The sequence below is a fragment of the Aegilops tauschii genome, chromosome 6, assembly GCF_002575655.3.
Source record: "Aegilops tauschii subsp. strangulata cultivar AL8/78 chromosome 6, Aet v6.0, whole genome shotgun sequence".
NCBI lineage: Eukaryota > Viridiplantae > Streptophyta > Magnoliopsida > Poales > Poaceae > Aegilops > Aegilops tauschii.
Window position 1 is genome coordinate 437,168,375 of NC_053040.3, and position 15,263 is coordinate 437,183,637.

The 15,263-nt window shown below is 49.8% G+C and overlaps 1 long non-coding RNA gene across 6 annotated transcripts in view; it reads left to right on the forward strand.

Moving 5' to 3' along the window:
• Positions 1-850: 850 nt before the first annotated feature.
• Positions 851-15,263, forward strand: part of LOC109746822 (uncharacterized) — a 43,817-nt gene continuing 29,404 nt past the window's right edge. For 4 of the 6 annotated variants that reach the window (XR_012188094.1, XR_012188095.1, XR_012188093.1 and 1 more), the window contains exons 1-4: positions 905-1,137; positions 1,474-1,539; positions 1,638-2,050; positions 2,203-2,259. This is a non-coding gene — a long non-coding RNA (uncharacterized lncRNA). Of the gene's footprint in view, positions 1,138-1,473; positions 1,540-1,637; positions 2,051-2,202; positions 3,635-15,263 lie in introns of those variants that run through there. The other 2 variants (XR_012188096.1, XR_006665594.2) reach the window with 2 other exon arrangements.

Genomic DNA, 15,263 nt, shown 5'->3' on the forward strand with positions numbered 1-15,263 from the left:
GAGAAGAACAGCCCGACGGCTATCCACCTCGAGCGCATGGCCGCCCTCTCTCTTGACAGGTTCAGTTCAACCACATTCGGCGCCTGCACCTCCATGTTAATGGGAAACACAGGGGCTACCACATGATCACTCCCTCCATACCTTGTGCTCTGGTTCACTCCTTGGTCTTCAGGGGTGCGGAAGAGGTTGCTGCGTCCCATTGAAGATCCACCGCGGACTAAGGGCCTGGATCCCAAGCTTGGCTTGCCGCTGGAGTCCACGTCTTCACCGCATTTCATCGGGGCCTTGTTCTTGCAGGGATCCTGGTGCACCATTGCCGACGAGCTCGCAATAGCTATGATCTGGAGTGGTTGGTTGGTTCTGGCGACCTCTCTCGGTCGGTCCTTTAAAACCATGGGCCTCTCCTTCGAAATTGGAATCGACTCCCCGAAAATGGTCTGATTGTGATCCTTTTCCTTACTCGCTTTTGGTTTCATTAATGAAATCGGAGGGAAACCTTTTTTATTAAAAAAAACTGAACGGCTATTGGTGGTCAGATCGGAGGGCAGCGTGGCGACCGGTCTAAACTCGCGCCGGTTGACCGGCCCAGAGCACTGGCAACTACTCCTAGTACATAATAAGGTCAAAATGTTTTTACAGGGCATATGACCATAGACCGACGTGTCAGGGACAGCGAGAGAGAGAGCTGTGTGGAGAGCAGCAGAGCAGACACGTTCGAAGCTATACGTACGTAGTACGCGCGCGCGAGAAGGCTCTGCGCCGCCGGCCGCGCCGTACGACTTGGATCGAGCGCCCGGAGCCGCTGCTGCGGTTGGCCCGCAAAACCACGAGTGCCCACGCACAGTATTTTATTACGTCAGCGAGGTCGGGCTACACCTATGACCTAGTATCTCACCTGTTTACCAACCGTGCGTGCGTGCGCGTCAGTCAGAAGCTCGGATATGGATAGGGCAGCCGCCGAGGAGATGTGCAGTGCGGCCGCGGCCGGCGTCCTAGAGCACGCCGGTGAAGGCGTCTCCGGCCTCCGGGGAGGGCAGGGTCTAACGCGCGCTAGCTAGCTGCACCGCTGGCCCGGCCGTCGTGTCTCGCCCGCAGTCGCACCACCATCAGATCGAACGTCGTCAGATCCATATCCAGGTATCATCTCTCTCTCTCTCTCTCTCTCTCTCTCTCGGCCGGGGGCTGATCTGATTCTCGGCCACGGCCGATCGACTTGCCTTGTAATCAATCCCCGGCAGGGAGGGCAGGCATATTCCCCTTCATGATTTGATTTGTATATATGCGGTACGAATTCCTTCTTATTATCTTACACACAAGCAAGGGCGTACCCCCTCCCTCTGTAAAGAAATATAAGAGCGTTACGATTTACAGAGGGAGTAATTAGGTTTGATTTCAGAGACACCAGGCCTTGTATTTGGTCTGTCCTCCTTCGCCTCCGCTTATGCGTATGGTTGATGGATTTGGGGTATGCAGGGAGGACCGACTATTTGCTTATGCTTATGTTCTATGATAGGAGGAGTAGCAGCAAAGTACTAACAGGTATGAATATTATTAAGGCCATTTTTGTTACTCCTACTAGTATATATCCCTACCGCCATACGGCTGACATTTTTGTACTAACAAACTTACTAACGTAGGGTAGGATGTGATGCTGGAAGACATGATGAAGCAGCTATCTGCCTGCCTGCCTAAATTATGATGGATTTCTGTCAGGTTTCTTGTGTTGCATCTGAAAACAGATCGCTGTATCTAAGCAGATTCTGTTCTGCAGTTTGTATGTAGGCTCCGGACCGGATCGGCTCCTTCCTCTCCAAAATTTTAACGAGCCAGGGAAAGAAAGTTCTTCGCCAAAACCCTTACCTGGGAGAGGCCTTATCCAAGGACGGGAGAAAGAATAGACCATCAACAAGCACCCAATCACGGCCGCGTCCTTCTCTTCGTATGGTAACCACTGTTGAAATCTGAAATCCGCTCTTATTGGGTTTAATGGCTGCAGGTCATGTTTCGGTAATGTTCATGAGATGAATGCAGGCGCAAGAGTAATTAAAAGGTAGAGCTGATGAGTGTGGCTTTATTCACATGATTTCTCCGCACGAGCAATGTCTCCCTACACATCTGTTTATGAGCATCTTCTTATATGTGGTCATGATCCTCTTTTATCATTTTATATCTATCCATGATCTAATGCTCGTTGCATTGCAGCCTACGGCATATGATCTTGTTCTCGTCGTATGGCATCAGTCGGCACCCCTGTGAAACGTACGTCTTACACCCTGAAAGTAGATCCATTCCTTAGTGTGATATTGGTATACTCATCTTTACTACTCCCCCCGTTCCATAATATAAGAGTGTTTTTGACACTACACTAGTGTCAAAAACACTCTTATATTACCTATTTTATTACAATAGCATTTTACCTATTTCTCCCCGTTGCCTTGCTTCAGTGTCATATCACCTAGCTGCCAGGCTGACGTGTGTAACTAGATGTTCACCTAACTTGTCAGAATCCCTACAACTTAATACAAATTACAAAAACTGAAAAGGCACCCTCATTCATAACAAGGCCAAGATATGCAACATGCTGAGTAACACAACACTAGTTAAAGGTCCCAACAGGGGAAGACCAGAGTCCATGTATCAGAACAACAATTTTGATTTCAGCCACCCCCAGAACACGCTGTAGAGGTCTCCATAACTTTTCTTTTTCTTGACCGAAGGAGCGCACAGCTCCCAAAGACATCCAGCAGTTCCTCAAGTGTCTCATACATGGCCTAAATGATTTACTTGCCGCTAACCAACAAATTAGCCAAGGATAATTTTGTCCTAACTTCTCTATAATTATATAATTTGGTCATTTTGCTGAAAATAATACCCCTTACATAAAGGGATGGAGAGATTACATAGCAGAGCTTGCTATGAAAAAGGAACCAATCAAATCCCCATCCGGGGCACCTACCCCTCATGGTCTCTTGTCGTTAAGTCGTTTGCCCTACATAGGGCCGACCCTGGTCTTGAGTTGTGGGAGTTGGTATCAACAAAAGGCATCTCTCAAATGGATTTGATCGTCTATCGTGACTAAGTAGAAGCATCGGTTCCACATAGTGAGAGCCTAGTCTTGCATAGGCGCAAGCAAAATTGTAGGCGCTCATCCTTACAGGTGATTACCGCTAGCTTTTAAATCCAACCTCTAAGGAAAACATTGTAAAAAAGAGAGAATGAGATTGATTTGCACCTCGTGACCAACTTTCAACTTGATGGACATCAAGTTTGTATTGTAGAACACCGAACCACTTCAACTTTTATTTTCACAACACCAACTTTCGTCTAGTTTACACATGGGTTTCCACTTAAACAAGCAAACCTTCAACCGGTCTAAAATCCAACTTTCAATCGAATAACTTGGGGAATTTTACTAGGAAGTCGATAGCTTTTAGATGCGACTCTATAATCTCCCATGTTCATCTACATTTCAACCAAGACCACAAATGATGTGGCACATGTACCATATCTACTAATTTCCATAAAAAAACTCAAGCTAGAGTTGTCCAACTCCAATGCAAAAGGCATCAACAAAATTTTCACACAGAATAGTGAAGTCCCTTTGGGACAAGCAGAACAAGGCAAAAAAGAAAAAGGAAATGACCAACCAATGCAAACTATTTTTTTGCGAGGGAACCAGTGCAAACTACTGACACATTGCAAGAGCATAAATGTTCGGTTTTAAAATTCCAATGATGGTCTTCAATGAAAGTGATTATATTATATGATTATTGGCTGATTTCTGCCAGCATTAAACATATTCACATTTTATGCATATTTGCAAAAACAAAACAAAAAACATCATGGAAATCAGGGAGAATGTTAAAGGTTGAAGATTCTAGAGGAACTAGTGTTGGAAGTGTAATGTATGTCAGTATGTGCACTAAGTCTCGTTGTATAGTCTGTACAAGAGCATGTATATATACATCTATATTCAATCACTGAGAAAGCATGCAATAAATCCACAAAAAAGCCAGTTAAATCTAACGTACTCCCTCCTTTCGGAATTACCGCGACAAGTAATTTAAAACGGAGGGAGTAGATACTAAGACGGACACATCGGTGCTACATAAGGTAAGTATATGGTGAAGGAACCACACAAACTCGATCCCCTGCCCCCCGCGTCGCCTAACCTAGGCGACACGGGGGGCGATCTGCCGCCGCCGGCCCAAAGGCCTCCTCCCACGTCCTGTCTCCCCTGTCGCCGCCGGAGGCCACGCCCGTAGCATGGCCTGTGATGGCGGCGAGAGGGCTTTCCCCCTCGCGTGGTGCCCGTGTCTTCCCCTGGCGGCGGCGGTGCACGGAACTGCGGGGCACTGGCGGCGTGGAGCAGCGGGTTCCCGGCAGCGAGTGTGACAGCGGCGTCAGCACAGGCCCGATACCGCGACAGAGGAGCCCCTGTGGCGGCGGCCTAGATCGCGGATCTCGCCGTACCCAGATGGGCTTCGGCGGGCTGGCGGATCTGGTGATCGTCTACAGGCGGGGCATGGTGGGCCTGACGACGCCGGCCTAGGCACCATGGTGGTGCCATGGTCGGCCAGGCGGTGGCGGCCTGGATTCTCCGTCCAGTCCCCGACAGCGACGGCGGCGGTTCGTGTACAAGTTGCTTGATGGAGGTCCTCTGTTTAGATCCGGGTGAAAACCTGGCCAAGGCCGGCGGTGACGGCGCTGGTATGCGGCATTTCCTTCTTGAAGGCATCGCCAATGAGAAGTTCAAGACAGCTATCTGCTACCTCCGGGGGAAACCCTAGATCAGTAGATCGGATGGCGGTGGCGCGTTGGTGTCGTTTCCTCCTTGGGGGCGTCATTCTTGGAGGCGTACACGGGATCGAGGGACCAGTGGGCGGCTTTCTTGGTGGAGTGGTGCTTCATCCTACACATTGATAACGGCGGATCTCGCCGGCGTGGCACAGTGGAGACTCGGCGCCCGATGTATGAGGATGGACTCGTGCAGGAGGACGACGTTGTCTGGCGTCGTGGTGGCGTCGATGGCAGAGATAACTGGCACGGTAGATGCAACAGTACAACTCTGAAGATGAATTGGTGGCACGTGGCTGCGGCGGCCTCATAACCGGCAGGCGTCCTGGTTGAGGAGTGCGCCGGAATGGTGGGTGCCCCATACCCGGCAGGCGTCCTGGTTGGGATCTCAGGTCTTAGATGCTAGGTTTAGCTGCGAGGTCTGTTTGGTATTAGGCCCAGACTATCAGCATCCCTACATCAACTGGATAGGAGTAGCGACAGATGTTGCCTAAACGGTGGCTTTAGTCTTACTGTTGTACGACTTTATAAGGTCTTATGTGAAGAATTAATAAAATGAGTGCGTGCATCGTCCAGATGCAGAGGCCGGGAGTCCTCCTCCATTTCTTAAAAAAAGGTAAATATTGTCCGTCCTGGAATGTTGTCAAAGTCCGGAAACTCAGAGTCCAAAACTAGGAGGTCAAAACAAACCACAAAAATGGATATGTTTGATGTATATTTGATCGATTGGAGTGGTTTCGGCGTGGTTTTGAATGAGACTTACACGGTGGGAAAAAAAGTTTGGACCATTGACCTCGGCACGGCAGCCTCGACGTTGACATGTAATCCCTCTGCCGAGTTTTGTTGGCGACAGGCAGAGCATCGCCTTCCCGCAGCTGTTACATGACCTCGGGCCTCGCCGCAAGAAGACCGACGGTGGCGCAGAGGGGCTCGTGGGGCCCGAACCTGCCATGACTGGGTTCAGTGCCAGACGGAGCACGCTCCGAGCGAACGACAGCGAGGTCAGCAGTCGCGGCCGTGCCTGGCCGAGCCGCATCGGCGCCACGTAGAACCGCAGCATGCCGTTGCCGGCGAGTGCCGCGCCCTGCGGTTCTCTCTGCTCCAGCACGTTACGCACAGCTCCTCCCGCCTCCGCATCACGTTCCCGTCGACTAGCACCGCGCCTCGAAGCGCCGTGCTCCGCAACTCCCGCCCGCCGGCCGGGACCTCACCGGGAGCTTGTGCCTCGTCTGCCATCCATTGACGGCCGGTGCGCGCGAGCTCGTGCGCATCCAGCGTCTTAGTGCCCGCCACTCCCGTCGATCTACGTGGCCGCGTCCGGATGCTGTATTCGCCAACGTCGACGGAGCTGCAAAGTTCTGGGCGCGGATACCGGCGGTCCTGGGCCCACACCATGGTTCACCCGGAGCTAGCTCGCTCATTGTCGTCAGGAGGTCGCCGTTTCGAGGCACAAGATACACGGCGGGCTGGCTCACATGGACCCTGTTCTGGCGAGGTCGACGGTCAAACCTGTGCGCGTGACCGTAGGAGTACGTAGGGTGGAGCATAAGCTACCAAATCAATCGTGCCCGGCCAGTATAAGAGCAATCTTCAGCCATTCGGCCCCCAACCAAATTCGACGAAATTCAGTAAATTTGGACCAAATATAGGCGATTTCATTGATATTTGGCGAATTTATATAGATAAAAACATAAAAAAAAAACCACTACTAGTTCATGCCGAGGAGTTTGTAGAAGGCGGTGTAGTCGTCGCCGCCGTCGTCGCCGCTCGGCGGCCCGTCCTTTGGGGCGTCCTTGCTGCAGCCCTGCCCTGGGTCGCCGCTGCGGACCGGCTGGCTTGGCGCAGCGACCTCGTCGTCGTTGTCAGAGAGCACGACGACGTCGCCCTCGTTTCGGTCGCGGCGCCGCGCGACGATTTCTTCAAGAGCGTGGCGCTAGCGCTCCATCTCCTGCGGGACGTAGTCCTACCGCGACCATAAGAGGCCGCTCTCGAGGTCGGCGGCAATGGCCTCGTGCACCTTCTTCACGGGGAGGAGCGTCGCCGGCTCCTGCTTCGGCTTGACCAGGCGGGAGTGGCCGCGGGGAGGGGAAGGGACGCGGCCGCCCTCGTTGATGACGATGCCGCCGCGGGTGCGCTGACGCGGTGTCGCCTCCAGCTCGGGCTTGACGGGGAGGAATGTCGCCGACGCCGACCCGGAGGAGCGGGAGCCCGAGGACGGCGTGTCCATGCGCCTCGGCGTCCAGGAGCTTCCATGACGGCAAGAGAAGCAGGGCGCCGGTTACTCCAGTGGTGGCTCATTGCCACCCCCGATGTGCTCAAGCACGGCGGAGAGAGTGCGCCCCGGCGTGCCCCACCATTGACGACGGCCCTCCGAGTTGTGGCGGCCCCCCGGCGCCAGGGCGCTGTTGGTAGACGCCAGCTGCTTGGCGCGGCGCCGCTCGAAGTACACGGTCCAGAGCGCATGGTTCTCCGCCCCTTACCGCGGCTGCTGGCGCGCCTGCTCCGGCATGTTCGCCCAGATCTCCGCGTTCCGTGCCGGAGGGCAGCGGAGGCACGGGACGCTGCCTGCGCTCAACCGCCATGCGTCGGACACACGCATGTCGGCCGGCGTCGGGTAGTTGGCCTCCTGCAGCAGGCGCGCCTCCCACTCGTGCAGCCAGCGGCGACCGAAGCCGTTGGCCGCGCGCCGTCGCTGGGGGAACCTCTCCGCCATGGTTTGAGCTGTGCGGGCGAGAGAGGAAGGTGGTCGGCGATGGGCTTGAGCTGTGCGGGTGAGAGAGAAGGCGAGAGAGATGGCAGTGTGCGGCGAGCGGCAGCAAGGTCGAATTTTATAGCGGCGAGAGAGCGAGAGCAGTGTGGACGCGTGGTGGGAAAGGGCGGGACGCGCAGCGGCTCGTGGTCAATGGAAGGCTGACCGGCGGCAGCTTTGGCATTGATTCGCGCAGGAGCCGAGGCGAGGAGGACGACGAAGCCTAGTCGCTGACTCGGCGGGCCCACTGGGTGGGAATTTGGCGCGGGAAGTTTTGGTGCCATTTTCCTTTCCCCCGGCGCCCCCGGTTGCCCCCAGCGCGTTGGGTTCGGCCTGGGTCCGCCGGCGCCAGTTTTGACCCAAACCAACGAATTTTGGGCTCCTCGGAGAGCGACTGGGCGGTTTTTTTGGCACCGGCGATAAAAAAATGTTGTCCTAGGGGGCTCTTGGGGTGGGTGGAGATGCTCTAAGCATGTTTTGCCAGCGAAAATGCTAGACTCTCGGGCTCTTACTGACTATTACAGACTCTTTCCAACTGATCAAATTTGCCCCCCCCCCCTGAATTTCAGCTTGGCCGGGTGAAGATGCTCTAAGCATGTTTGCCAGCGAAAATGCTAGACTCACGGTCTCTTACTGACTATTACAGGCTCTTTCCAACTGATCAAATCCCCCCCCCCCCTGAATTTCAGCTTGGTAAGCCCCCTCATCTTGATTCCACCCAATAAGAAAAAACCCACATCAGCCTCTCTGTGAACCCCGTAAAATGATGCCTGTGTGTGTAGCATTGCTCTGTTTGTGAGTGTCCGGCTTTATTTTTTCTAGAGCAAGGCATCATGGTTTTACTAAAATTAAATAGGAATTACGTCACTCATATCCTGTCTAAACACAATACAACTCAGAGTCCAACTGTAACCTACCTTGTACTTCATATTTGACACAATTCCAACACTCGTCGAGGTGATGTTGTCTGTGCACCCTTGATTTGGGGCAGCAAAATGGCTTTCCATAGGAGGAATTTACTGTTAGGTTGATCTCTCTCCCGTTCGAGCCCAACGGGTCGAACGGGCCCTTGCATCGCGCCCTGATCGGGGGTGCCCAACCAACCCATGGTTGGTGGGACCTTGTGACCCGCGCTATATAAACAGAGGTGGGGGCCGGGGCACGACTGACGAGGTTAATCGCTGCCACAAACCCCACCGACACTCCCTGTCGATCTAGGGTATACATGGCCATACTTCGGGCCGGGCCGGGCCTAGCCAAGCCCGACGAAAAAAACCCAGGCCCGAGCCCGGCCCGGCCCGGCCATCGGGCCTGTTTTCTAGGCCCGAGCCCGGCCCGAACATGTAAAAGCCCGTCAGGCTCCGGGCCGGCCCGGCCCGACCTTCAGAGAAATGCAAAAAAGACGGGCCCGGGCCCGGCCTTCGGGCTCAAAATCTAGGCCCGAGCCCGACCCGGGGGCAGCGTCGGGCCGGGCCGGGTCGGGCTTTTTCGGGCCGGGTCGTGCCGGGCCGGCCGGGCCGGGCTTCCCATGGCCAGGTATGATCTAGGGTTAGCGCGGTGCTCACGGGAAGCACACCACCGCCGCCATCTCTCTGCTATCACCGGCCGCTACTTCACCATGGCCGGCACCGGCTCGAGTTCATCAACCCAAGGAGAAGGTAGGTTCACTGAAATGATCTAACCGACCCGATCCAAAGGATCTACCAATGGTGTCAGCCAGATTGGTTAGATTTTTTCGGTTGAAAAGAAATCACAGAAAGTTTTCCCCTCCCAAGAACCCTAATCAGAGGGCAAAGGAAAGATTACCGGCAGAGGGCCTCGGGCCTCGCCGGCAAAGTGCACCGCCACTCCGGCCGCGCCGTTCCTCTCGATCCCCACACGCATCGGCAAGCTGAGGTGCGGGGAAGAAGAACAAAGCCTCCCCAAGGGGTCAAAAGGGCACCACCACCGCACCGCTTGACGACGGCGCGCTCTCCCTCGGGAGCTCGCGCACACCGGCAAGGGGGACAGAGGGGGCACCGCTGCTTCACGCCGTCGTTGTCCTCGGTGAACACATAGAGGAGATGTGGGTGGTGGAGAACCAGAGAAACAAGGAAGGGGAAGAAGAGATGGCAGGAGCCCAGGCTCGCGCGGCGCGGTGGTTTTGATGCCGTTGCCGGCGGCCGGGGCGAAGCTCCTCCACCGGCGCCGTCGCGCGTAGTGGAGCAGAGGAGGGCTCAGCCCCGCCTCTCTCTCTCTGTTACAGGAGGGTGCAGGGAGGAACAGAAGGCGAAGTGAAAAGGAGGCCCGTGCGGCGCGGTGGCCGGTCGACGCCGGCGCCGGCGCCTTGGGCGCGGCGCGGTGCCACGGCGAGCGGCACAAAAACGAAGGGCGAGAGAGAGATCGAAGAGAGAACAGAATGGGGGCGCTAGGTTTCGGGTCGGGGGACTCTGTCCCGTTTTTGTTCGAGCGCAAAGCGCGCCACACCGTCCAATCAAATCCGACGCCGTGGATTGAAACCCTAGCGCAGAAGCGGGCCAGCTAGGCCGCCAGGCCGAAAGTGGAGGCGAGGCCACATCCGCGCGCTGGGCCGGGCCGTTTTCGGCCAGGCGCAACGCGCTGAAGCGCAGAGCGCGCGAGCAGGCCACGGTCCTGTTGCAAAAAAAATTATATAGTTTTCTGTCCATTTTTTGGGCAGATTTACAATAGCTTTTCTATACAAATTTTTTCAACGAAAAATCTGTTTAGAAAATAGAAAAGAAAAAAGTAAACAGAAAAAGTTCTGAAAATGAAAATAGAAAATTTTCAGAAAAAGAAAAGTTCATGAATTTTATAAAGAAAATTAAAAAGTTCATGAATTTTTATTTAGTCAAAGAAAAGTTTCTATAATATGTAAAAAGTTCATGAATTTTTTATTCATGTTTTTCCGCTGCGTAAATAATTAATAGTGCTCTTTTACAAAGAAAATAAAAGTTAAGATAGAATTATATTTAAAGGGCATATTAAAGTAATTATTGAAATGAACTGATTATGTTATTTTTATGACCAACGTTGTTAATAACATGATCATGTTTTATTATTGAAAATAAAAATGCTCTTTTAAAAGTGAATAGAACTAAAGTAAAAGATTAAGTTGTTGCTTCTCTAATGCATTTTTTAACCAACCGGTTACAATTGCTTAGAGAGTAAAAGAGTACAGAATTGTTTTTTGAATAGAATATTGTAAAGTTTCTGCTGGAAAGTAAAAGTTTTATCCTCCAATTAAATTGGAACCAACGGGAAAATTTAATTGGAAGAAATGCTCTTAGCAATGTTTTTCCCCTGTGGGTGAAATAAGATGTAGATAGTTTCCGCTATGACAAAAGAAAGATATTTTTTTAAGTTAAAATATGGTATTGTTACTTTCTGACCAACGTTGATGATAACAGTGCTATAATTCTATGAGTCTTATGTTCAAAGTTTAAATCTCTGATAATTTTTGTATCAAAGTGATTAATTTTTAGAGAACAGATAAAGATCAAGAAATGCTCTTGAACTAGATAAATGTATATTTCTTGTTCCCGCTTCAATAAAGTTGATGATGATGATTAATTCTTAGCAAAGTTGTTTAATAGAAATACTAGCATCACATTGTTTATGAGTTATATGCATTATTTCCATTTCCGCCCAATGGTGATATGGAATTAATGTAGAAGGATGGTGTTTATTCTAATTCTGCCACAACGGTGTTTTAGAATATAAAAGAAAGTTTCAAAAGTTTAATGTGCATTTTTTTAACCAGACCAACGTAGGGTTATTTTTATGCCCATTATTGTTGATTATTGGCTATGTTTTCTCAGACTAAAAGTTTTCCATGCTTTCATTCGTGAAAGCGAATGGCTGGGTACTTGTGACCCGAAAGATGACCAAGAAAGGTCATAACGTGAGGGAGTATGTTCTCTCTAAAGAATGGCATCAAAAGAAAAGAAATAGATCATTGAGAGTCTTGGTTGATGAATGTCTTTCATGTACTCTCTGTGAAGAAGTTTTTTCAGTCAACATGATTTGAGATGAAACAAGCAACATGCGTGTTTAATTTGACCAACGTCGAATCAAGCATCTGTGTCAAAGAGCATTCGGATTTATTCCTAAATTTGATGATTGAATATGCAGTCAAAAGAGCCAATTCTGGCATTTATGTCCCCTTATAGGGAATTACCCGCATGGCGGGAAAAGATGATTATGATAAAACCTGCATGGCGGGAAAAGTCTGGGAAAATACCTGCGTAACGGGGTAAAGCTGACATAATATTATGTCAAAAATCCCGTATGGCGGGAGAAATTCTGGCAAGAGAAAGATATGACAACTCATGTGCTTTTAATGTATCCCACTCTGGGAGAAAAGAATGGAGTAGCTGAAAGGCGCAACCGTACACTTATGGATATGGTGCGCAGCATGATGAGTTATTCCAACTTGCCATTGGGATTATGGATGGAGGTGCTTAAAACCGACATTCACATTCTCAATAGAGTACCAAGCAAGTCGGTGCCCAAAACACCGTACGAGCTATGGACAGGAAGGGTGCCCTCCCTATAACACTTCAGGGTGTGGGGGTGCCCTGCTGAGGCCAAAATGTTTAATCCAAACATTGCAAGTTAGATCCCAAAACAGTGAGTTTCCGCTTCATTGGCTATCCAGACAGATCAAAGGGTTTTCGTTTCTACTGTCCAGACAGATATACAAAGTTTGTAGAAACGAGTCATGCAGTCTTCCTAGAGGACGAAATGATGAGGGGGAGCTTGGTAGCTCGGAAAATTGATCTTGAGGAAAAGAGGGTGCATGCACCTAATCCGATGATTCAGGAGCCATTTTTCTCACTACCAGTTGCAACTCCACCCATGACAACTATGGGGGTAGACCCGGAACCTGTCCGTCAGGAGCCGACTGAACCCGTTGTTGTGAAGGAAATATGCCCTAGAGGCAATAATAAAGTTGACTACGATGAGATTTTCTCACTCGTATCGATGCTTAAAGTCTGTCCGAATCATGTTAGCAATTGCCGCATTTTATGAAATCTGGCAAATGGATAACAAAACTGCAATCCTTAATGGATTTATTAAAGAAGAGTTGTATATGATGTAACCAGAAGGTTTTGTCAATCCTAAAGGTGCTAACAAAATGTGCAAGCTCCAGCGATCCATCTGTGGACTGGTGCAAGCATCTCGGAGTTGGAATATACGCTTTGATGAGTTGATTAAAGCATATAGTTTTATACAGACTTGCGGTGAAGCCTGTATTTAGAAGAAAGTGAGTGGGAGCACTACAGCCTTTCTGATAAGTGTATGTAAATGACATATTGTTGATCAGAAATGATGTAGAATTTTCTGAAAAGCATAAAGGAGTATTTGAAAGGAGTTCTTTAAAGAAAGACCTCGGTGAAGCTCCTTACATATTGAGCATCAAGATCTATAGAGATAGATCAAGACACTTGATAAGTCTTTTTTTTCAATGAGTACATACCTTGACAATATTTTGAAGTGGTTCAAAATGGAACAATCAAAGAAAGAGTTCTTGCCTGTGTTACAAGGTGTGAAATTGAGTAAGACTCAAAGACCGACCACCGCAGAAGATAGAAAGAGAATGAAAGTCATTCCCTATGCCTCAGCCATAGGTTCCATAAAGTATGCCATGCTGTGTACCAGATCTATTGTATACCCTACACTGAGTTTGGCAAGGGAGTACAACAGTGATCTTGGAGTATATCACTGAACAGCGGTTAAATTATCCTTAGTGGAATAAGGATATGTTTCTCGATTATGGAGGTGACAAAAGGTTTGTCGTAAAGGGTTACGTCGATGCAAGCCTTGACACCGATCTGGATGACTCTGAGTCTCGATCTAGATACATATTGAAAGTGGGATCTATTAGCTATAGTAGCTCCGTGCAGAGCATTGTAGACATAGAAATTTGCAAAATACTTACGGATCTGAATGTGACAGACCCGTTGACTAAAATTATCTCACAAGCAAAACATGATCACACCTTAATACTCTTTGGGTGTTAATCACATAGCGATGTGAACTAGATTACTGACTCCAGTAAACCCTTTGGGTGTTGGTCACATGTCGATGTGAACTATGAGTGTTAACCACATAAAGATGTGAAATATTGATGTTAAATCACATGGCGATGTGAACTAGATTATTGACTCTAGTGCAAGTGGGAGACTGAAGAAAATATGCCCTAGAGGCAATAATAAAGTTATTGTTTATTTCCTTATTTCATGATAAATGTTTATTATTCATGCTAGAATTGTATTAACCGGAAACTTGATACATGTGTGAATACATAGACAAAACAATGTGTCCCTAGTATGCCTCTACTTGACTAGCTTATTCATCAAAGATGGTTATGTTTCCTAGCCATAGACATGTGTTATCATTTGATGAACGGGGTCACATCATTTGGAGAATGATGTGATGGGCAAGACCCATTCATTGGCTTAGCATTGTGATCGTTATAGTTTTATTGCTACTGCTTTCTTCATGACTTATACATGTTCCTCGGACTATGAGATTGTGCAACTCCCGAATATCCGGAGGAACACATTGTGTGCAATCAAACGTCACAACGTAAATGGGTGATTATAAAGATGCTCTACAGGTCTTTCCGAAGGTGTTTGTTGGGTTGGCATGAATCAAGATTAGGATTTGTCACTCCGTGTATCGGAGAGGTATCTTTGGGCCCTCTCGGTATTGCACATCACTATAAGCCTTGCAAGCAATGTGACTAATGAGTTAGTTGCGGGATGATGCATTACGGAACAAGTAAAGAGACTTGCCGGTAACGAGATTGAACTAGGTATTGAGATACCGACGATCGAATCTTGGGCAAGTAACATACCGATGGCAAAGGGAACAACGTATGTTGTTATGCGGTTTGACCGATAAAGATCTTCGTAGAATATGTAGGAGTCAATATGAGCATCCAGGTTCCGCTGTTGGTTATTGACCGAAGATGTGTCTCAGTCATGTCTACATAGTTCTCGAACCCGTAGGGTCCGCACGCTTAACGTTCGGTGACGATTTATATTATGAGTTATGGGATTTGATGTACCGAAGGTAGTTCGGAGTCCCGGATGAGATCGGGGACATGACGAGGAGTCTCGAAATGGTCGAGGCGTAAAGATCGATATATTGGACGACTATATTCGGACATCGGAAAGGTTTCGAGTGATTCGTGTATTTTTCGGAGTACCGGAGAGTTACGGGAATTCGTATTGGGCCTTAATGGGCCATACAGGAAAGGAGAGAAAGACCTCAAAAGGTGGCCGCACCCCTCCCCATGGTCTGGTCCGAATTGGACTAGGGAGGGGGGCGCCCCCTTCCTTCCTTCTCCTTTCCCTTCCCTTTTTCCTATTCCATGTGGGAGGAAGAATCCTACTAGGACTAGGGAGTCCTAGTAGGACTCCACACTTCTGGCACGCCCTAGGGGCTGGCCGGCCTCCCCTCCTCCATCCTTTATATACGGGGGCAGGGGGCACCTCTAGACACAACAATTGATCATTGATCTCTTAGCCGTGTGTGTGCCCCCCTCCACCATATTCCACCTCGGTAATATTGTAGCGGTGCTTAGGCGAAGCCCTGCGTCGGTAGCATCATCAACACTGTCATCACGCCGTCGTGCTGACGGAGCTCTCCCACAAAGCTTTGCTGGATCGGAGTTCGTGGGACGTCATCGAGCTGAATGTGTGCTGAA